This window comes from Ahaetulla prasina, chromosome 3 (genome assembly GCF_028640845.1).
Source record: "Ahaetulla prasina isolate Xishuangbanna chromosome 3, ASM2864084v1, whole genome shotgun sequence".
In the NCBI taxonomy this organism is placed as follows: Eukaryota; Metazoa; Chordata; class Lepidosauria; order Squamata; family Colubridae; genus Ahaetulla; species Ahaetulla prasina.
In genome coordinates, this window is record NC_080541.1 from 59899555 (window position 1) to 59923102 (window position 23548).

Here is a 23548-nt window from a genome sequence, read left to right on the forward strand (position 1 = left end):
TTACTGGTTCCTGGCTATTGACTTTTTTCTTAACCTGGGTCAATGGCTAAGAACTAGGGAGCACAGGTCAAGCTCAGGAAATGCAGCCAATGACAGTACCTGAGAACAGATCGGATATGGAAAAAGTCATCAAATGAAGTAGTGGATGAAGGGCCAAAATCTCATTTAGGAAGGCTAAATCAGTCTTCAGATCGTTATATTGAAAAAAGATAAGTTGGAAAAAACATTACAAGAGAAAAGTACATTCTAAAGTTACACACTGAATCCCTGTATGGGACTTATTTTGGGCAAATAGATACTTTAAAACAGCAACAATTCCGTTGTTTATTCCATCAGGCTCTGACTAACACGTCTTTAAGTTTCATTTCATTTCATGCATTAATCTTAAAATATATCAATAATAAGGTTCTCAAGATGACCCACAGTATAGAACACCAGAAAAGACTCATGAGTTATATTAAAACATTTTTGCTTGAGCGCCTATTGTTAACCTTTTAGCAATCACAATTCTGTATTTCAACTAATTTAACCATGTCAAAGTGTTTTAAAATTAAAAGAGAACTACTGTTCAAGATTTTATTACAATAGGAAAACTGAAAATCCAACCACAATGTATGATGGACTGAAGTATGTCACAGCTTGTTGTACTTGTTACTCTTATCCCAGAAAGAATCTGTTGTCAATTTATACGAGAAAAGGGTACAAGTAAGTTTTATTTCCATGAATATTTCTCCCCTTTTCTACCACCATCACAAATAATGTCAAGTGTTAATTGTATCCCATCCCAATAATTTACAAAATTTATAGAGGGATCTTTTTTTAAAAAAAAGCTTTAGGACCCTTTCTTCCCATGTAACACCTACTAATCAAGATTTGAGAGTACTTTGGCTCAACTAAAATTCTGCCGCAGTGTTATGTACTATAAATGAACTTTTAAAAGAATGATGAGTACCATTCAGTGGATACCATAAGGCAGTATAGGGCAAAACCTTTTCTCCTAAAAAATATAATAGTTTGATTGTATCACTATTTGAGCATTATGCATTATGCATTTCTGTTGCTGATACATACAAGAGTCTCACAGCAACTTAAAAATAAGCAATTAATGAACTGTTAACACCCTAATGTAAAGTTCCAGAAGTATAGTACCTGATAAGTTCTTCTCTAGATGTTATCTATTGAGGTACCAACCAAAACAAACTTGATAAATGAGCACACTACTAAACCAGAATTTTCTATATCGCAAATCCAGAGAAACAACAGCACTTTCCAAAAGGTTTGAAAGGAGTTAAATATGTATCCAAGAAGTGAGGGACTTTCAATGTATAAACAAACCTAGAGCATCTTAGATAACAAATCCAAACCTGAATCATTTGTTTTATAGTACATTAGTAAGCTATCTATGACCAGATCTCCACATGTTTCTGTTTTTCATAGTATATTTACTATCAACATTAATGTGACACATGGCATCTCTCTTAATTTAATTCCATTTATAAACTGCAGCTTTCTTGGTCTATAAAAGGAAGAGCTGTACTTCTCAATGACTTCTTATATGTTTCTAACCTCTCAGGCAAAAAGTTTGGATGTAGCCAGGAAATGATTGAAATTTTCTTTAGAAATTTGACCTAAAAGTTGGTAAGCAATTAATGTAAGCCAGCTTCTAGTGCCAAGCAAATGAGAAACAGATCTCTCTTGCAGTCAGACCCCCATTCTAATTAATGCTCAGCCGAGGCTGTTCAGCTTGATCAGCTTCTAGTCATACAGAAGAAATTTTCTTCAGTCATTGACTAAGGCATGCTGCTTTGAACATAAATCATTAAATAATCAACACTCAGCTGCCAAGCTAATCAGTGGACCTGATTACCTAACAATCCAGGCAACCATTGTATGAGATCAAGTTGTTAGTAGTTGCAAAAGTTAGTAAATCTTTTATTTTCCACAGAAAAAACTTTTATGTTATTTTCGATGTATTTTCTTTTGTATATTCTGTTTTTCTTTTCTCTCTCTTTCTATTTAATTATCATAAATATCATCATTAATTTAGTTGTTTTATTCTAAAAACACAACTAATGCAGCCATTATTTAAAAAAATAAGAGTACCATAATGAGACAATGTTATTGATTCCTAATTTTATTTTTCAAATTGTAATACATTCCCGTCCTACTGCACTGATTCAACTAACCTCAGTAAAAATTTATTCCTTGGTAAAAATTTACTTGACTCTTGGAAGGTTTTTTGTGACTCAATAGATCAGGGATGTCAAACTCAAGGCCTGGGGGCCAGATCCAGCCCATGGGGTGCTTAGATCTGGCCCACAGAGCCTCCCTGGAAACAGTGAAGGATTGATCTGTCAGCAAAAACGGAACTCGGGAGGGCCATACAAAGTCCTCCCAAGCTCCATTTTCATTGGCAGAGGGTTGCAGGAGGCTGTTGCAGCCAAAAACAGAGCTTGGGAGACCATTTTTGCTGGCAGAGCACTCAGGCCACCCCAGGGGCCCCCAACATTGAGCTGGCCACACCCACCCTGGCCCCCCAAGGTCAAATACAACCTTGATGCAGCCCTCAATGAAATCGAGTTTGACACCCCTGCAATAGATGATGAAAGAAGAAAACAATTAATCCTGAAACTAATTTCTTAATCAATCAAGCAGGTTTTTTTCCATTTCAGAATTTTCAAAAAGAAATGAAGCACAAAACACAGATGATGTTTCAATGATGGTGCAAATCACTTGTTTCTTTGTCAAGCTATTTCAGAACCCGTATCATACAGGATTTGAATCAGAAAACTTAAATAAATTAAGACTTCCAGGTGCTCTAAAATGATATTGCATTAAGTCCTATTTCTACTGCATAATTGCTCTTATCATATTTCCACTGGTTGCATTTGCTTATTACAGTTAACCTTTTTTTCAATTTCGTTAATGAACTTTATAGCTATCAGATATAAAACATACCTCTGTTAGCTGCTGCCTAGCTTGTTATCCAAGCCTGGAATTTCTTTGATCTGATTTTACTATTGTTCTATTACCTGATATATGACATGCATATTATTTCATTTCAAGATTATCCCGTATCAAATTTAAGATTAAGTTTTAACATTAGTTGCAGTATAACATCAAATCTGCCTCTGCCTCTCCCTTCAACCCCACCACCCAAAATAAATATTGTTTAGGTGAATTCACATGAAGTCACATGCCAGATGTATCTTCCTGAGGTCAGGAGTCATTAGTTTCTCAAACTAATCAAGTTTTCTTTAACTTCAAAAAAGAATCTAAAGCAGAGCTCATTGGTACTCAAATGTGAAATTAGCTAGTATCTGTTATTCAGCAAAATGATTTAGAAGCTAATTATGTATCGTAAAAGTAGCAAAAAAAAATCCTGAGTAATAGTCAAAGAGAATATTAGCTTCCAGGATCATATTCTTCAGGCACTGATAACACTTCACTTAGAAGCTTGGATTTCATCCCAAAGAAATATGGAATCATATCTCAATCACCATGATAGATGAGCACCATTAAGCTTCAAATCCACAATGTCCCATTTTTACCTATAAATTAAATAGCACTTAGAAATACAGCTAGATTATGAAAGAGCAGACCACTTTATACATATTTGTATTTTATAATGCTTCATCCTCTCATAGAAAAATATATAAAACATCCTATAGCAACATCTAGTTGAATATTTCACAGAACAGGAAGGTTTTTTCAGTATGTTTACGCTATTGGAAAAAATGGCAATAAAATTTTAAATTACATGCTAAAAGTCAAATGTACTTAGCCAAAATTTAAAAAACAATGTTCATTGTTGCGTATATATTTTCTTTTACCAACTGTCCTCTTAACTTCATGCAATATTCTTATTTCACAATATTTTCAGAACTTACCACAATGTGTCCATATGACCACCATCATCAGATCATTGTAACACGTCCACATTTCAGTAGCAGGCAAGTCATTAAAGCATGTGTAAAAAGAAAGAAAACAAAGTTAATAATTGAATAGTAATCATTTTATGCTTACTATATTAAATATTAATAGTGTGTTGATGCCACTTAATAGCTGGTTCTTCAACAGTTCTTTTTTTTTATTTCAAAGTTTTGTTGAGCTGATAAAGAAAACCCAAGTACTGGTTAGAAAAGGAATAAAAAAAATCACAGGACTGTGATTCAGATGAATCAACTGAACCTACAAAGAAAAAAATAAAACAAAGCTATAACTAGTCAAAGTTCAAGCCAGGCAAAAATGCCAAAGAAGAAAGGGAAGAGAATGTTTAATGATAACATGATGTTGTAAACAATGTGAGTTGAGAGAATTGGACAATAAACAGATAGCAAAAACTAGCAAGTAAATTAATGCAAAGGAAGAAGCTTAAAAAAAAGAATAAGGTTTACTTTGAGAAATGTAGGTATTTTATTTTAAAATAAAGTGCCAGACAACACACTCCTTTCATATGTGGCACTGTTTTTATTTTGGCTTTAAATCTGCAGCAGACATAGACAAACCAGGAACACAGCAGATGCTTCCAGCTTCAACTGCTATCAACTTCAGCCAGCATGCCAATGTCAGGAGATAGATCAAGCTATAATCCAAAACATCTGAAAAGCTGTACTTTGATCTACATTAAGTTGTTTTCTTTACAAGAAAACCTTGGGTCAAAGATAATAACTACAAATAATAATCAATTGCCCAGTGTAATAACAGGCTAACAGAGTTGGAAGTCATCTAGTCCAACCCCCTGCTCAAGCAGGAAATCCTATACCATTTCTGACAAGTGGCTTTTCCAGGCTCTCCTTGAAAGCTTCCAGTGATGAATACTATGTATTTGTCTGTTTTATATTAATAGAGAGATTTTACCACTTTTCACTCATGTTTTTTTTTTCTAGAATTGAGGTAAATCAATTTAAAAGATTAAAAAGTTAAAGATTAAAAAGCCAGTAGGTTAAAAAGCAAACAAGATATGAGAAAGAATTTTGATACATAATTATGCCACACTTTTTAGGTCAAAAAAGACATTCAACAGCACTAAGATGGTAACCAAAAAAACAGGTGTTGATCATACTGTTTGACATAGCTGGGCTTGCGAATTTCCTCTTTGATTTAGGCTTAAAGTCTAAATTCAAATTCTAAAGATTTTGAATCAATATAAAGAAAGATTTAACATATCTTCCAAGCTAAATCATAGTCTCATCACTACTCAGTTTTCAAGAAATCATTAAACCATAGCAGAACTAATTTTGATATACAGATTTTGATATACAGATAACAGCACTTTTTTCACTTGAATTATGTCCAAGAAAGGCAACAATACTTAAAAATTAACACTATGTAGTTCTCAACAAAACAGCAGAAAATATGTACAAAAGCCAAAAGTTAATAGACATTAAATAACAGCACCTGAAAACAGCCATTACAATGAATGTGAGTGGCTTTCTTTAAAACCTCATAGGAATATTAAATGGTGTGAACAAAACCCTTTAGATATGGCCTTTACATAAAGAGATTTAGATAGTACTATAGACTACACGTAAGTAGCTGCAGCTAATATTTGCAGATCCCTCGCATCCTGGACATAAACTGTTTCAACTCCTACCCTCAAAACGACGCTATAGAGCACTGCACACCAGAACAACTAGACACAAGAACAGTTTTTTCCCGAAGGCCATAACTCTGCTAAACAAATAATTCCCTCAACACTGTCAGACTATTTACTGAATCTGCACTACTATTAATCGTTTCATAGTTCCCATCACCAATCTCTTTCCACTTATGACTGTATGACTATAACTTGTTGCTGGCAATCCTTATGATTTATATTGATATATTGATCATCAATTGTGTTGTAAATGTTGTACCTTGATGAACGTATCTTTTCTTTTATGTACACTGAGAGCATATGCACCAAGACAAATTCCTTGTATGTCCAATCACACTTGGCCAATAAAATTCTATTCTATTCTATTCTAATATCCATAATAGTTTTCCTTAATTCCTCTGCAAAGTTAAACAAATGCTTTCAAATATATTAACGTAACTAGATAAAAAAAATTAGAATAGGCATGTAAATTAAAATACTCATCTTCTATCTATCTATCTATCTATCTATCTATCTATCTATCTATCTATCTATCTATCTATCTATCTATCTACCTATCTATCATAAGTCAGATAAGTTTGTTTAGAAGAGATGCAGTGGTTCTTTAATATAAAGTGAAACTCTTTCAGAAGAAAATAAAAGTAATGCTGACCTGCCTGAAGCTTTGTGAATAATTATGGATTAAGCTTCACTTTACAAATTCCATTAAACTATAGCTTGTTTGAGCACATTATTACATAAAGCAAAATTGGTTGAATGGACATATTTCTCTAACCCAAAATTAATATTCAAAATGTCAAAAATAATTTCATGCACATCATTGTTAGGGCCTTTCTTTCACAATATTTTCAATTCAAATCTTCCCAATTCTTTATCAAACATCTTAGTTTTTCATTGTACAAGCCAATCTGCAAGTTATAACCTTTCCTTTCTAATCACAAATCAATTTAATGTTACCCTGTGGAAAAGTACTTGCATCTATCTTTCTGAAATTTGTCCAGTTTTTTTAAAATTTACAAGTAGTTATCTAAAATGTTTTCTGTTTTCATATATGGAAGAAAGTGGGGGGGGGGGAGAAGCTAAACTTTTTACCTTACTCTCTTTTTATAAGAACCCTATGATTATTTCTTTGAAGTTTGGCATAGACCAAGTAACAGAGCCTATAATTATAGCCAAATACTTTTCAAAAATGTGTATGTATTTTCTTTAGGAAAGAAATACAGGACCTCAGCTATTTGATTTAAAGTTGTCAGGTTTCATCCGCTCAGACAGGACTTTTGTACATGTAAATGTGTACCTGTAAAATAAATACTTATTTGAGTGCATTTATATCGCATAATGTTGCATTTGCAATATATGGAAGAGTATGAATAGTCAAATTCCAAACAACATTTTAGCTCAAAGGGTGATCTGAATAGGAATTTTCAAGCATCAAATTAATCAAAAGTCACAATTTGATGAGACATTTAGGTAGTGAGTCAGGGCATTAGAGTAGAAACCAGGATACTGTAGTCCTGAAAGCCAAGTGGGTAGTTTTGAGTCAAGGGCTTTTTCTCAACCCAACCCAACCCACCTCACAGGGTTGTTGCTGAATGGAAAATAGCAGTTGTACACAATAGAGTTGTACACAATTAAGGCAGGATTATTATTAATTAAAACATAGTATCTAAAATAAAACAGATAAAAAAACTTATCCTGCATTAAGAGAGTTGTTTAAACAAAAGACTGAAGACAAAATTACTTTTCATTTAATAGTATATTCTAAATATAAATCCAAAGAGAATCAAAACTACGCCTCTACTTTACATCCCCAAAAAGAACTGTCAAAACAAGAGATTAAATGAATTAGTTTGCTCCTGTAATGACTCTGATTACTAAACTTTCAAAAATATTCTCTATGAGCTCTTGGATACCATACTTCCTTAACTAATTTTAAATATGCCACTTATTTAGGAATAATATTACTATTTTTTCTAAACCATACTGCTAAGATATGATGTAGGGTATGGGTGTCAAACTCGCGGTGTCATGTTGCTGTCACATGATGTATCACAACATTTTCCCCTTTGTGGAGCTAAGGTGGACATGGCCTGTGCATAACACCTCTGATGTAGGGATTAAGGTGTTAGGCTCGGTCTGGAGTGATCCTAAATCCATGGAAACTTGCTGAACCATTCTGGACTAGTAATTTTTTCATAGGCCAACAGTTCACAAGAATGCTGTTGTTGAAAAAAATAATGGGGGCCAAATATGAAAGGCAGTGGAATATAAATCAAACAAGAAAAACACAGTCCTGGGTATGTAAATATAACTAACGAAATGCATTCTTCAAAATCACAGTAAGAAAAATTAAGATCATATATTTGGAAACATCTGTTTACTATTTTACAGTATGAGTTTCTTGAGTCTATATAGTATTTTATAAATACAATGAGATAATGAAATATCTATCTCCGGATAAGAGAAACTATGTTCTTTTATCTCCAAGAAAGGAAAGACTTAGCAGGAAAAGATAAAAAACCAGTTATTTTCTTTGTAAAATACTTGAATGAAATAGTTTATTATGAAATTTTTCACAGATGTTATGGGCAATGGGCACGGAAAAACATTACAAGAAATACTACAGTGATGACTACTCTGTGGGGACTTTTTTTTTTTTAGCAAACAGAATTATATCCTACAATTAGCGTAAACAAATTAAGAATATTCTAGGATTCAGAAAAAGACCATCCCATAGAGGTTTGAAAGGGGAAAAAACAGAATTAGAAAAATTAAGATTTGATTGATTGTAGATCTCATTACATTGCGTGCATTGCGAAATCTCATTATACTCATACATTATATAGTTATGTGTATACATGTATGGTGTTTTAAATAATTTCTTGCTGCATTGTATGCAACAGAAAAACATACTGCTCTTTCTGGATTTGAGACCATCAAAAAGTGAACTGTAAAAACATCAGCTGATTCCAGGCCTCAAATCCTCTAAAATAGGGGGAAGTGATCAAAATCTCAAGAAAGGATAACTAATGTTCTTAGGAATCGGGAAAAGTCCTGAGCAATGAACATATTATGACCTATTTAAGCCCCTTGATTCTGTGGAAGTAGTAAAATTGTTGGGTACAGTAGATGGAAAAACAGAGGAAGCACAAAGACTTCTGACTATAGTGTGATGGTGATTTATATTTTCTGCCCCTGAACAAAACACAAGTTAGCTATGTGTTTAGGGGATACTTAAATACTAATCCACACAAGACTTTGAAGGAACGCTGAGCAGTCTAATGTGATCAGAGAACAAATTTTCTCTATAAAATAACATCTGTCTTAACTTATATTCCATATATATATAGCGGTCTCCATGGTTCTGACTGAAGTGTTTGCTTATCTGAGGTTGATGGATACATTTCAGCTTGTTCAGCATGAGCAGGTAGACAAGAACATTCAGTAAATATAATGGCTATATGTATACAATTCAGAAACAAGTAAGAAATGACTTGAGGAATCCTATAAATGAAGCCCTGGTATAATACTTTCACTCAAAACCAAAAGAAAAACATATGCCAAAAGATAGATTAGCAATCATTGGAGAGCCAGTATGGTACAATGGTTTTGGTCCATTTCCCTAGTTTCTTTCAGGCCAGCCTATCTCAAAGGCCTGCTGTTGGGATAAAAATGCAAGAAGATCCCCATGTACCTTCCCTATCTTTAACTTTTGGAGGATATAAATCTAACAAAACCAATTAACTATGTGTAAATTAACAATCATGCACATTGTCTTGTAGCTATTTTTCCTGTGGCAGCCTTGTAAAGAGAATTTGGTGCTCCGGATATTCTTATCTATCATTCAAAATATACAATATTTCTCTACCTCCCAAGCTGTCACCAGCACTTCTTCCTTTGGATCTCAGTTTTTATTTCCTTCGCCTTTTCTAAACAGCTACTTTAAATATTCATGCAAGAATTATAGCTAGAGTCAGGATAAATGCTATTGTACAATAAGAATGACCAAATTAAATGTGAGAGTAAAACCAGTTACAGTTGTCTTCCCATGAGAGAAGTCATTAAAAGGAGAAACACGATGTTTGAAGTAATTTTCCTGACAAGTCACTGATTAAAATTACAACAGGTCTCAACTAAACAAAAGGACATTGAATTTTCAACATTGTCCAATTCGACTTATAGACAGAAGACTGATAGGACACCATCTCTCTTTGATAACTCACAAAGTTCTCTCTAATATTGTGACAAATTTTCTCCTTTGATGTTGCTACAGTGTCTTCATAAAATCACGATTTTACCATGGGTTAAACAAGAATAAATACTTTAATGTATTCATAAAGTTATATGCTATATGTTCTATGTAGTACAACAGAAAATCTATGCTTCTTAAATTGCATTTGAATTTTAATACACCTGCAGTGTCAAACACAAAAAAAAGTGTGTGTGGGGGGGGAAATAACTTTTTAAGGCAATTGTGCATTTGAATAGCCTGATGCATAAACTTTGATACTAGTTCCTTGAAACTAGTATTTGAGAGTATTCCAGTAATTGAGGGGATGCCACAAAGAGGAGGGGGTCAACTTATTTTCCAAAGCACCAGAAGGCAGGATGAGAAACAATGGATGGAAACTAATCAAGCAGAGAATCAACCTGGGATTAAGGAGAAACTTCCTAACAGTAAGGACAATTAACCAATGGAACAGTTTGCCACCAGAAGTTGTGGGTGCTTTATCATTGGAGGTTTTTTTAAAAGTGACTGGGCAGTCACTTATCTGGAATAGTAGAGTCATCTGCTTGAGCAGGGGCTTGGATTAGACGACCTCCAAGGTCCCTTCCAGCTCTATTCTGATTGATTGATTGAACTAATTAGGAAATATTAGGAATAAAGACAAAATTTAGCTCACCATGCATTGCACTAACCATTTGGGGTCACATTACATAGAATAGTATGAATTTATTACAAAAGACTGTGTGAGCAAGCAATACAGAATTCATTTTGCCAATCACATCTCTCCCTAGAGCTTCTCCCCACAAATATTTCAAATAAATTCTGATAATGAAGCAGTTTTGACTTTAACGAAAACATTTTCCAATTACTATATGATTCCATGTCCTAGAATTATCGCCAACATATTTTTGTCCCTTTGTCGAAAAGGGAGGTACATAGACGCACCATTTTCTTGGTGCTGTTTGTTAATATGCTGTCAATTCTTACCCTCTCCATTTGAGTTTGACAGAGGTTATGACGCTAGAAATGTCAGTTCAGCTCCATGCAGTAATTTAAAGGATAATTACATCTTCAGCAGACATTGAAATTACAATTCTTCAGGCATCCAGTTAGCTGTGAATATTTTGGGGCATAGCAGATATTCTATTTTTACAGCAAATCGTTAAATCAACCCACTTTCCATCTTTTGCAAAATGTCTATTATTGGAATGCAGGCCTAACTGCCCAAGATCCATCACCTATATCTCAGCTTAATTGATGCTCAGAGAAGTACGTTACCCACTTCATGGTAGAGTTACTTTCATCGAAATATTTCTCAATGCAGGTAAAGGAAGCATTAAAATGCTTTCAATTTTTTTTTAGAATACTATGACTCATATTTTATCCAAATTATAGATGAGAAAGGTGAACATAAACTGATCACGGAATTTTAAAACTATTTTTGCCTGTTGGCTTCAGTAAATTTTTGAGATTTTTAAAAAGAATGATATAAATTCAGAAAAACAAGAGCCAATGTATGAATTAGTATATAGATGTTGAATCAAAGCTTATTTGTAAGGACAGAAGGCTGGGGGGTGGGATAATGAATGGCACTAATGTGCAACAGATTTCTCTGTATTTTCCTTTCTGCTATCCATGACTGTAATTTATTTTACTTACTATTTTTTCTATTCTTTGCCTAACGTTTCCTATCCTGAAATTGATAGTCTCATATGCATGTGACTCTTTGTACACTTTCAAAAATGAATCTCTCATCAGAAGAATAATATCTGTAACAAAGTGCCAAAAAGAACCTTTGTAGGAATTCTAACATGGCCCATGTTTATTTAATAATGAAATCATGAAAAGAATTTCAAGGTATTTCAAGTACATATGAACCTGCCTCAATCTTTCAGATAAATTTACAAAGAGAAAGACAAATGGAAATTGTTTACAGATTTTTACAAAAAAATTCAGAGGTACATCTAAATCTTTAATGAATTTTGTTCTAAAACATATTTAAAATTGTACTTTGAAAGAAAGGAATCAAGCCACTATATAATTAAAAAAATGAAATGTACATTCTAACATAAAGCTCAAAATGACAGTTATAATTTTTTATTTTACTAATGTCACAGCAATTCTGTTCATGTTTAGTTATGTAACTGTAAACCTTTAATCTTCAGATCACTGCTATTAAAATAATTCCGTGCCAACATCTGTTGATTTAGGCTAAAGTTCTTCTGCCGAATTTCTGAAAAACGGTACTGCTTAACCCTCATTTAAATTGCACTAAAAACAAAACAGTTCAAACTTTCTGAAATGCACAATAATAAGTTCAAATCACTGTGATTACTAAAATGTTAATTCCATCTTTCCTTTTTTCATAAAAGGATTTTTGTGAAGATACTGTTATAATCGGGTATATTTGATTTTCAGGAATGAGCATATGTGGCAACAGTATTTCCAGAGCAAATAATGTAGCTATTTTTAGCCTGCTATCAAGTATTTTAAGTATTTTGGCAATGAAAAGCATTGCATACATAAAGCTGCAGGAACCACCGCAATACTTAAAATAGAACGATCAGCACTCGCGAATGGTTTTCCATAAAACTGATCCTATGAAGTTTAAGCAGTTTTATATATGGATCTTCATAATCCCATGAAATGAGAGTTTTCTATTAAGAAACTTCTAAGGATTGTTGGGGTGCATAACCTCTATGGTTAGATATGAAATATGTTTTGCTTGTGAAATTATATGCATTTGGGCACAATGCAATATAAGGTGTCTTAGCATACAGCACATACAGAATTATATTCCCTAACAAGCCACTTTCTAGAGGCAATATTCCAGCAAGATAAAAGCTGCAAACATACCTAATTATTTTAACATTTTCATTTGGTCTACCTTTTAAAGCACAGTTATCTAATTTGAATTTCCCAGCTTATCATGTAGAATTGTTATTCTTCATATTTTCCAAATTTAGCAGTATAGATCCTGACTCAAATTTCTTCAAGAAATGTATTATTACAGAAAAATAAACAACTTTATTTATATAATATATACTCCACATTTCAAGGCATTTAATATAATTGAACAAAAAATAAATAAATAAAGTAAAAATAGTTTAAAATATAGTACAATAAACAAACACTAAAATATATATTTAAGTAATTTAACGATTCATAGCTAAAACTGAGAAAATGTGACCAAATATCTGAAGGTTTGTGTTTCTTATCCCAGAAGGTGAAAATATTTTTTGCCTGTCAAAATGAGAGACCTCTAAGGGCAGAGGTATCTTTAAAGGGCCTTTCTAGTCAGACAGTTCCATGGTGGAAAAGACTATCCCTTAGTTAGTCACGCTTCAAGCAATTCAGAGTTTGAAAGAGAGTTATTCTGGTACAAGGACCCTGGTTCAAATCCCTCCCCTCCCCTCAACCTTGCCCTCAGATTCAGTTGAATTTGCCTCTCTGAGTTAGTGAGGGAAAAAACTGAAAAATTATGAATTCCATTTTGGTTCCTAAAGGAAAGGCAGGATATGAATCTAACAAATAAATTTAATTGATATCAATATCAACACTCTGAATTGCTCAATGAGCAATCACTGTGGATCTTTCATTTTTGCATTGTTAGCAGACCAGCTGCTATTTTTTTGCACTGAATGCAACTTGCAAACATTTTTCCTTAATAAAATCATAGTTTAACAGGATATAACTAAAGTGTGAGTAATTATCACCCAATCCAAGCAACTTAAAAGGGGTCACAGGTAGCAAACGTGTAAGAGTAATTGGGTAAAGGCATGTCCTACCAAAAAGCCAGTAAATCCAGTGACAACCGATGATTCAGAAAGCTGAACTTGCTCTTTCAAGAGGATTGCAACTTCATCTAAAAATAATCTCCAAGTCCAGATTCATATTAGATAATTTTGACTGAATTATTTTTATCCCTTTCTCTCTCACCCAGTGCATTTCAGAATCTTGAGTACTTGGAGCTCAATGATAAAGAGTAAAATAGCCAACTATCATCAGGATAAGAGTCCTCACTCCAAAAAAATTTTTTATTTATTTATTTTGTCACAACAGTATACACAAACATTGACATAAAAACAACAACATATCATATAAACACATAAACATGTATATAGGCTAAAATATATATAAAATATAAAATATAGGCTAAAATATCTATATATATAAGCAAAGTATTGATATAATGAAAGGGAACAATAGGACAGGAATGGTAGGCCTTTTGTGCTCCTATGCACGCCCCTTATAGTCCTCTTGGGAATGGGGTGAAGTCAATAGTAGACAGTTTTTGGTTAAAGATTTTGGGATTTTGAGATGAGACCACAGAGTCAGGTAGTGAGTTCCAAGCGTTAACAACTCTGTTACAGAAGTCATATTTTCTGCAATCAAGATTGAAGCGGTTAACATTAAGTTTGAATCTATTGTTTGCTCTTGTATTATTGCGATTGAAGCCGAAGTAGTCTTTAACAGGAAGGACATTGCAATAGATGATTTTGTGTGTTAAACATAGGTCTTGTCGGAGTCGGCGGAGTTCTAAGTTTTGTAATCCCAGGATTTCAAGTCAGGTGGTATAAGGTATTTTGTTGTTTTCAGAGGAGCGGAGAACTCTTCTTGTAAAATATTTCTGGATGCGTTCAATTGTATTAATGTCTGAGATGTGGTATGGGTTCCAGACAGGTGAGCTGTATTCAAGAATAGGTCTAGCAAATGTTTTGTATGCTCTGGTTAGTAAAGTAGAGTTTTTGGAAAAGAAGCTGCATAAAATTCCAGGTAATCCAGAGGTTTCATCTTCATCTTCCACATCAAGCTGTAGAAGTCCACAAAGAATGAAATGAAAACCTTAGGGGACAATTGCCTATGTGTCAGATAGCAGTCGCCTGGTATCTTCTTTGAGTATAAAAGATTAGAAGCACTGTAAAATAAGGCCTGCATACCCAATGATTTCAGGTGTTCCAGAATTATATCATGATTGATAGTAGGACAAGCTGTTAAGACAGGGGTGCCAAATTCACGGCCCATGGGCCAGATGAATCACATGCTGGCCACGCCCACCCCACCCTCCCAGTTTACTGAAGAGGGGAAAAGTTGCAATACATTACATGACAATAACATGATGCTGCAAGTTTGACACCCCAGAGTTAAGAGTTTCAAGAAAGTAACAGGGTCTGGATCCCCTTACCACATTGCCAGTTTCTGGCACTGTCATCCACCAAGGCATCCAAAGCAGAGCTGGTACCATATCTCAGTGGAAATTCAGAAAATCAGAATCATTTGAATGTGGGTTGCAAAGTCACCACCTTCTCATTTATATTTCCTAAAAATGGCATGATTGAAATTACCCTATAATTGCACAGATTTCCTAGATCTGGTTACTGTCTCCTTTGGGCAGATAGGAACACAACCCCCTCCAACAAGAAGTATCCTTAATCAGTGGGAACTCCCATGTTACTCAATTTGGAGAAGAGCCGTGGTGGCGCAGTGGTTAGAATGCAATATTGCGGGTTATTTCTGCTCAAGGTTGACTCAACCTTCCATCATTCTGAGGTCAGTAAAATGAGGACCCAGATTGTTGGAGGCAATATGCTGGCTCTGTAAAACCACTTTGAGAGGGCTGTAAAGCATTGTGGTATATAAATGCTATTGCTACTTAATCTAGCAGGACAGTTAGAAGTCAAATAAGCAGATGGCAGCCCTCATCTATCCACAAGTCAAAGAGAACCCCAAATAATAGGATTAAGGATTGCCAATATTATAACTTTATGATCTGCCTCAACACTTGGGCCCATGTCAGTAATGATGCCATTGGCTCTGTGTACAAAGAACCTATCAAATTATTCATTATTCTGGCTCCATTCCACTAATATCTTGGTAGAAGAAAACCTGTTCTGGACTGATGCAGTAGAAGCAGTGGAAAAACATTCTGACCTTCTTTTGTTGCAGAAAAATATGTCTTCAGACTGGCCAGATTCAGACTCAACCTGATTTGTCACTGGAATTCTTCCACTTATGGGCTAACTGACATCCTATCCCGTCATCACTCTCAGCTCCCGCCATAGGAAACCAAAGATACAATAATGTTCTGAGACAAGAAAGAGGATACTTAGAGCAATAGGTTCAGTTGCCCAGTCTTTTCTATTTTCAACAGATCAGCCAGTTCATTAATTTCCTGACATATAATATAAGAAATTATGCAAACGCTTTCATGAAACCATTCACATCCATTAGCATCTGGACTGATCCCTGTTACTGGGTCACCCACTGAAACAAAAGTTTATATTAGCCATCAATCTAAAGTGAGCAGGGAGCAACTTGTCTCTCCCAAATGAGAACCAATCTGAGCTGCAGAAAACAAAATCTAACATATGTTCTGCTATATGTGTGGAGTCAAATAATAGTTGGGACAGGTGTATGATGATAATAGAAGACATGAAATCCTGAGCCACTCCTATTTCAGAAGCCATAATGTGCATCCTGAAATCTTCTAGAACAAAGAACATAACCAAGATCACCCTGGCTAGCTCAGTAAGGATGACAGTGAGGCAGATAAGTGAACGGTACTGTACATTAACAATATTTCTATACTGTGTCATCCATCCAAATGCAGCGTCATGCACTCAGAATTGGCAGACTATCAAATGGAACATTTGGTCAGTAAGATGATATTCCTATAGAGTAGATCACAGCCACTCCAGTCCTAGTCTGCCATACCACAGAATAGCCTTATAGGAAAAAACCAGCAAGAATAAAATCCCCCCCCCTTTTTTTTTTAGTGAAATCTCTGCAATATATGTCAGGGCAGCACTTTCCAGATGCTTTAACAGAAAACTATCTTGCACTGAAGAGAATGGAAGGCCGCCATCATTATACCAGAACTTCCTTGCTTAGGCTGAAATCTGAAAGGAAAGGAAGCCAGAAAACAGCCTGACCACTTTACTCTGCAACGGTCTGACTGCACCCTTCCAGGATGTATTAGGAAAGATCCATCTAAAATAAATATTTCATGCACAGTATTGAAAAGGTTTGTAGAGGCAAGTCTTTCTTCCTCTCTTTATTAGAACTGGGGATCTAAAGCTAAATATGAGGAAAGCAGTGGTGAATTTAAAAAAAAACTTACTTAAATAATACATAATTAAACTGTGGAATATGCAGCAATTAGATATGAAGTTGGTCATAATTTTAAAGTCCTAAACAGATTCTTAAAGGGTCATCAATGGCTGTTTATTACCTCCAGAATGACAGACAGCATACATTAAAAACCCGCTGCGTGATAAGCCTGGTTTCAGACACGGCTTCTTGTGGCTCTTCACATATCTATACAGACACCCAAAACAGTTTGAATTCTTTAGTTGAGACGTTTCCATAGGACGTAATTTTGATAAGGAGGAGAGGAAGACAGATGGGTTGATATCAGTATTAGATGCTTTGCTGACATTACAGGTAGAGATTTAAACTCTAGGAAGTGGAGACAATGGTGTGAATATGCTTAGCTCTAGTAGCCTCCTGAAAATGGACTATTGGTTTCAATCCAGAAAAAAGGTGGCTATTGATCCTAAAATGCATTAGGCAGTGTTTGCGCTGCTGAAGGAATGGTCTGAAGGTCCACGACGCATTTGAGAGCACAATGTGGGAGAAGAGTGCCAGAGAAGACTGTTGCAGAATCTAATCTGCTGATTGCAGAGAAGCTTATGTGGTGTAAGAAAATCAAAAGTTTTACTTGCCAAACAATCATTAGCTACAGCAATCCCAGCTGCCACTTCATCTGACTTAGAAAGAAATAAAGGTTACTGCCATTCTCAATTAAGAAGAAGAATAGGTAGAATACTGTCCACAGCCTGCCCACACTTTACTCTGCAACACTTTACAGCATGTTAAATCTATATTATTGGTAGATGTATAGTTAGAATAGTGCACATATATGCAGTGGTGGGATTCAGCCAGTTTGCACCACTTCGGGAGAACCAGTTGTTAACTTTCTGAGCAGTTTTGTAAACTGGTTGTTGGAAGAAATCATTAGAATAGAATAGAATAGAATAGAATAGAATAGAATAGAATAGGGCTTCTGGTGGCTCAACAGGCTAATGCAGTCTGTTATTAACAGCAGTTGCTTGCAATTACTGCAGGTTCAAGCCCCACCAGGCCCAAGGTTATTCAGCCTTCCATCCTTTATAAGGTAGGTAAAATGAGGACCCAGATTGTTGGGGGCAATAAGTTGACTTTGTATATAATATACAAATGGATGAAGACTATTGCTTAACATAGTGTAAGCCGCCCTGAGTCTTCGGAGAAGGGCGGGATATAAATGCAAATTAAAAAAAAAAGAATAGAATAGAATTGAATTTTTTATTGGCCAAGTGTGATTGGACACACAAGGAATTTGTCTTGGTGCAGAGGTTGTTAAATGACTTCAATCCCACCACTGCATATATGGTAAATCTATATCATAATCTGCATGCACATAGATGATTCAACCTGAGCAGGACAGAAAGATGTGGAGTTCAGGAAAAAAATAACTAATTTGCATTTGTGAAATTCTATTTTATTAAAGAAGAAAAATTGGCAACGAAAGGAAAAGAAGTAAAGCACCCTTGCAATCTTGGGCCGGAGGAAATGAAACTAACTTTGCTGTGATTTATCAGCTATTTGAATAAAATGGGAGGGAAAAAATAGAATTCTAATTGCACTGCCTCTTTCAAGCAAATCCTCAGTTTCAACAGCCCCTATGACAAACTGATAAGGAGCACAAGGAGAGGGCTATCACTCTCTTTTCCGTAGTTGTGAGTTTCCTGATTGGCCATTGTATGACACATAATGCTTGATTTTTCTGAGCTGTTCGCTTTGCCAATAGAGGCCTGTTGCTGTCAAAGGAGGTTTAATAATAATAATAATAATATTTTAATTTGTATACCGCCCTTCTCCCGAAGGACTCAGGGCGGTTAACAGCCAAATAAAAACGACAGTCAATAAATACAATACAAATAAAACAATAACTAAAAAACTTATTCAAAATTTGGCCCAAATTCAAAATACATTTAAAACCCTAAAAAACCAATTAAAAATTAAAAACCCATAATAACATCTAAAAATTCTAAGCCAGTCCTGCGCGGAAAAATAGATACATCTTCAGTTCGCAGCGAAAGGTCCGAAGGTCAGGAAGTTGTTGGAGTCCAGGGGGAAGTTCGTTCCATAGGGTTGGCGCCCCCACAGAAAACGCCCTTCCCCTGGGGGCCGCCAGCCGACATTGCTTGGCTGACGGCACCCTAAGGAGTCCCTCTCTGTGAGAGCGCATGGGTCGGTGGGAGGCAAACGGTGGCAGTAGGTAGTCCCGTAAGTAACCCGGTCCTAAGCCATTAAGAACTGTAAGAGGTCATAATTTAAATTATTAAGTACACCTCTATACAGAAAGCCAGCTTGGTGTATTGCCTTACTTATTTATTTAAAAGATGTATAGGGCCACCCATCTTAAGCAACCTTGGGTGGTTTACAACAGCCGTTAAACCAATAAATAAAACAATGAAAAATAAACAGTCCTGCACCATAATTGTCCCTTTATTTATTTATTTATTTATTTATTTATTTAAAAGGTATGGTCATAGCATCAGGCTAGAAACTGGGCGACTGTGAGTTCTAGTCTCAGGTATGAAGCTGACTAGGTAATCTTGAGCCAGCTACTTTCTCTCAGCCCTAGGGAAGAAGCAACTGCAAACTACTTCCCAAAAAAAAATTGCCAAGAAATCCATAGAGACTTGTCCAAGCAGTTCATCAGGAATCAAAAACTGAATCTCACACACAAAAAAGCCCCTACCTCTAAATATTTGTACACATTAATTACAGATTTTCCCAGTCCATTTCTCAATTCCTCTGTCCTCCCTACTTTGTAGCGGAATTTAAGGTCAAAAAAGTCACTGTAGTTGTTTCTTATGGGAGACTTTTAATAAGCCTAACTGTAGCAAGTGCAGAACAGAGTTACGATCTGGTCGAAAAAGCCCATTTCATCAGTATTACAGAATAAACAGAGAGAGCTAGCAGTAATAGCCTTTATCTGGTGAACCTGACAATTCTGTTCTTTCAACCTGAGTAATCTCCCTAGGCTCTTCCAACAGTAAAGTAGGCCAACCCTAAAATTCCACTATGAGCTTCTTAGAAGAGTAAGGTATCACATGTGACAATTAAATAAGACTACCCATAGAAAATTAAAATGGCTAAATGGGTATGAGGACAGTTCTTTGTGGATACAATCCCCCCACCACCTCATATTGGAAAAAAGATAAGAAAATGAACCTTGCAATATGTATCAGAGTTCATATTCTTAATGCTTCAGATACAGAATGAACAAACTGTTCCCATTAATCACAATCGGTATCTAACTGCATATTGCAAATTCAACAGTGTACACAACTGCAATCAGTTGTTTGTGAAATCTCCAGAACTTTCCAGATACTTGCAAAACATATAGTACCTTGAATTTGCTGATGCAGCCTTTATGTTTATACTCTGAGCATTAGTCATCAATACTGTACTATAACCCCTATCCAATCTGGATTTTGCCCTTTAGAAATGGCAGGATCCCAGCTCATCCCATTTTATGTCTGAAATTAAATTGCCAGTCAACTTCTTACTTGCTAGCCCCCTTGTTTCTATTATCCAATGAAATGCAACAGCCCAAATGTGATTAGAACCCAAAATTTCATCATCCTACCGTAGCAACAGCTTGGACAATCAGCAATTAGTTTAACCATAAGGTCCTACAATGTCACTGAACCGCAGGGAAAGCACAAGTGATGTGTGAAACAACTAAATTCAGCAGAAAGAAAGATAAACCTTATTGGAAAAAGTTCAACCTTTAAAAGAGCTTGAAGCGAGCTGACTAAAAAAAAGAATTTTAATTACCCTTGTAGATAAAGCAGGTTCTTGAGTGTTTATGTTCCCTCCCAGCAAAAGACAGAGAAATTGCTGTTTATTAGTTAATATTTACCCAATGTGTTCTTATTTTGATTCTTATTTATAATAGGCAAGATGAAATGAGGAAACAATTAAGAGAAGGGGGTTGTTTCAGGGTAAATTTAATATATAGTGGTTATTTCCTTTATTTTAATCTCTTTACGGTTTCCTTGAATAGGAAAGTGTTGATTAAAAATTTGGAGGGGAAAAGTTCATTATTCAAATTGATTCATAAAGCTTCATGGGAAGGATGCATATGTGCATATTTATAAGCACCATCAAATAACTTTGCTCTTATGGTTCATTTACTGGAAATCAATTTATTTAAACTGAGTAATATAAGCGGGAAGGCTATCATAAAATACTACAGTGTAATGTAGTAAAGCTTACAAGACAAGGGAAGCATGCAAGGACAACATCAATCTTCTTCATCCTGAAAAGTCAGAAGTTTTTTTTAAAGGATTATCGTCATATTTGGTCAAATGTACGCTGGTAAAAATATGTTATACTTAGAAAAAAAATTGGTATACCCAGATATTACAGCTTTGTCGTTAATCATACAGTCAGTCAATCCCCTCATTATTATAAACACTACAGAATATTTATTATGAAGTCGTTTAAGAAAAAAAATATAGTCTACTTTCTACTAGCAAGTATAACTAGCAACATTACATATATGATTGTTTATTAAAGTTATTTTTCCTATTTGTGTTGTCTTTCCATTCCCCTGCAGTATCTGTTACATGTTTTCCCCACTGGTCTCCGTGATATTGCACTGTAATATTGCAGCTGCTGTATATTTGAGGCAGTATCTCTGTCCCTCTAAAACCATTCTCAGAGAGAGAGACAAACCCAGAGATTAAACATTGCTGGGAGATAAAAGTAGCCCTATGCTTTTAATGGGAGTGTTAAAATTACAACATAACCTGGACTTCACGTTATATGGGCTAGCTTTTTCTCCCCGTTACATAGTCTGATAAGAGGAAAACGGGAAAGGTTCATAGGATTCATATGAGCACATGAATTCAAGATATAAGAAAAAAGAGATAGAACAAGGGTGCGGGGAAAGACAGATGGGATAAAGAGGAAGCTGATACTCTCAATAATTTTTAGCTACCTACACATTTCTTAGATTGCACAGTATTTCTTATATTGTAATGTTGCATACTCTACACAGTATGGATTTTGTTTTGGAAAATATGAGCAACAAGCAGTTTTCCCACTTGTTTGGAAAAAAATGTATTATTTGTGGTCTGATCTGTAGAAGAAAACATCAGTAGGAAGACGGGAAGGATCCTTATCCTTTCACCTGGGCTTAAGGATCTTCATTTCCTGCCTTGAATTAAGGATCAACCATACACATACACACAGACATACACAGCAAAAGTTGTGCCGTCAATTGGTTTCTATATATGGACTGGCAAAATTAAGTCTTGGAGGAGGGGGAGCGAAGTTCGTTAGCTGTTTAACTCCCGATCCTCACGGCTCCCTTTCTCTTAGGAATCACAGAAGAGAGGAGAGAAATCAGAGACAGATTCCCTAATGTGATGGGTGGTCGAACCGAAGCTACAAGAGGTAATAAAAATCTTCCAGGCTGGCCGGCGGCTGCTGCTGCCGAAAAAGGATGGGGGGGGGGATCAGTGCTTCATAAGGGTTACGCACACACAGAGTGACCCTGTAAAGCTCGAGCCGGGAAAGGCGGGAGAGAGAGGTTAACGTGGGGGGCGGGCGGTGTTTCGGCGCAAAAGAGGCCAAATCAGTCCGAGGATCCCGGTGGGGAAAACTGGCACAAGGCGGATCTCCGGGCGCTCAAGCGGCTAGCATTTAACTCCGTGGCGGAATGGCTACTATTCTTGCGAAGATAGCCCGGCGGGGCAGCAGCCCATCAGGGCAGAGTCCTTTCCCTCTGACCTCAAGCCCAAGGACAGGACGGCGTTTTCTCCGGCGCATCCCTTAGCCCGCTCTGGCGAAGGCGCACGGAATCTCCTCGGATCCCTTTCGCTCCCCCACCCTTTCCCCTTTTTTCAGCCGCTGAGACCGCTAAAAATACAAGGCGCGGAAGTGAGGCGGCTCACCTGCGAGCTGTCTGTGGCCCCCCGACACCCAATTCCGCGCGTTTCCCGCTTTCCGGAGGAAAAGTGCTGCGAAGTAGACCCGATGCAGGACGCGAAGGAACCAGGTCTGCGAAGCGCTTTGGCGCGCTTGGCAACCCTGAAGAGCCGCGGCAAGCTCCGAGCCTAGCCTTTCGCCACCTGCAGAGCGGCAATGCTGCTTGCTTTGGGAAACAGCCCCACCGACCTACCGGAGCCTGCTAGCCACGCCCCCGCTCTCAAAAGCGTCTCCCTATTGGTGGCTCCGTCGGATCCCACTCGCTTCTCCCTCCCTCTCTTAGTGTGCGCAATTTGGAGGCTGCTGCTGCTTTTTTCTTTCTTTCTTTTTTTTTTCTTTCTTTTTTGCGGGAGGGAATGAAAGGGATTCCGAGGATAAGGCAGAAGCAGCCCTGCCTTCAGAGATCTGCTGCGTTTGGCTCAGGACGGCGGAAGAAACTAAAGAGAGTAGCACGGCTCTGTCCACGTAGCTAGCAGGAATTGAACCGGATTCGAGAGCCGCCTTTTGATCTTTAAAGCAGCTGATAACTTTTTGAAAAGAGATGTCGAGGAGTAGGAAAAAAATGGCATCTGTGTGGTGAAGTCTGGGAGAACAGTTCATCACAGAAAATAAAATATATTTATCTCTTGGATGCAACAAAGGTGTGCAGAGGTTCTCCATCCACGACA

The 23548-nt window shown here is 36.2% G+C and overlaps 1 protein-coding gene across 1 annotated transcript in view; it reads right to left on the bottom strand.

Annotated features, from left to right (window-relative positions):
- The window catches only part of EPB41L3 (erythrocyte membrane protein band 4.1 like 3), a 158458-nt gene extending 135593 nt beyond the window's left edge, over window positions 1–22865 (bottom strand). The window contains exon 1 of the mRNA XM_058177308.1: window positions 22847–22865. The gene's annotated coding sequence lies outside the window, so the exon portion shown is untranslated. The remainder of the gene's footprint in view (window positions 1–22846) is intronic.
- Between the last annotated feature and the right edge of the window lie 683 nt (window positions 22866–23548).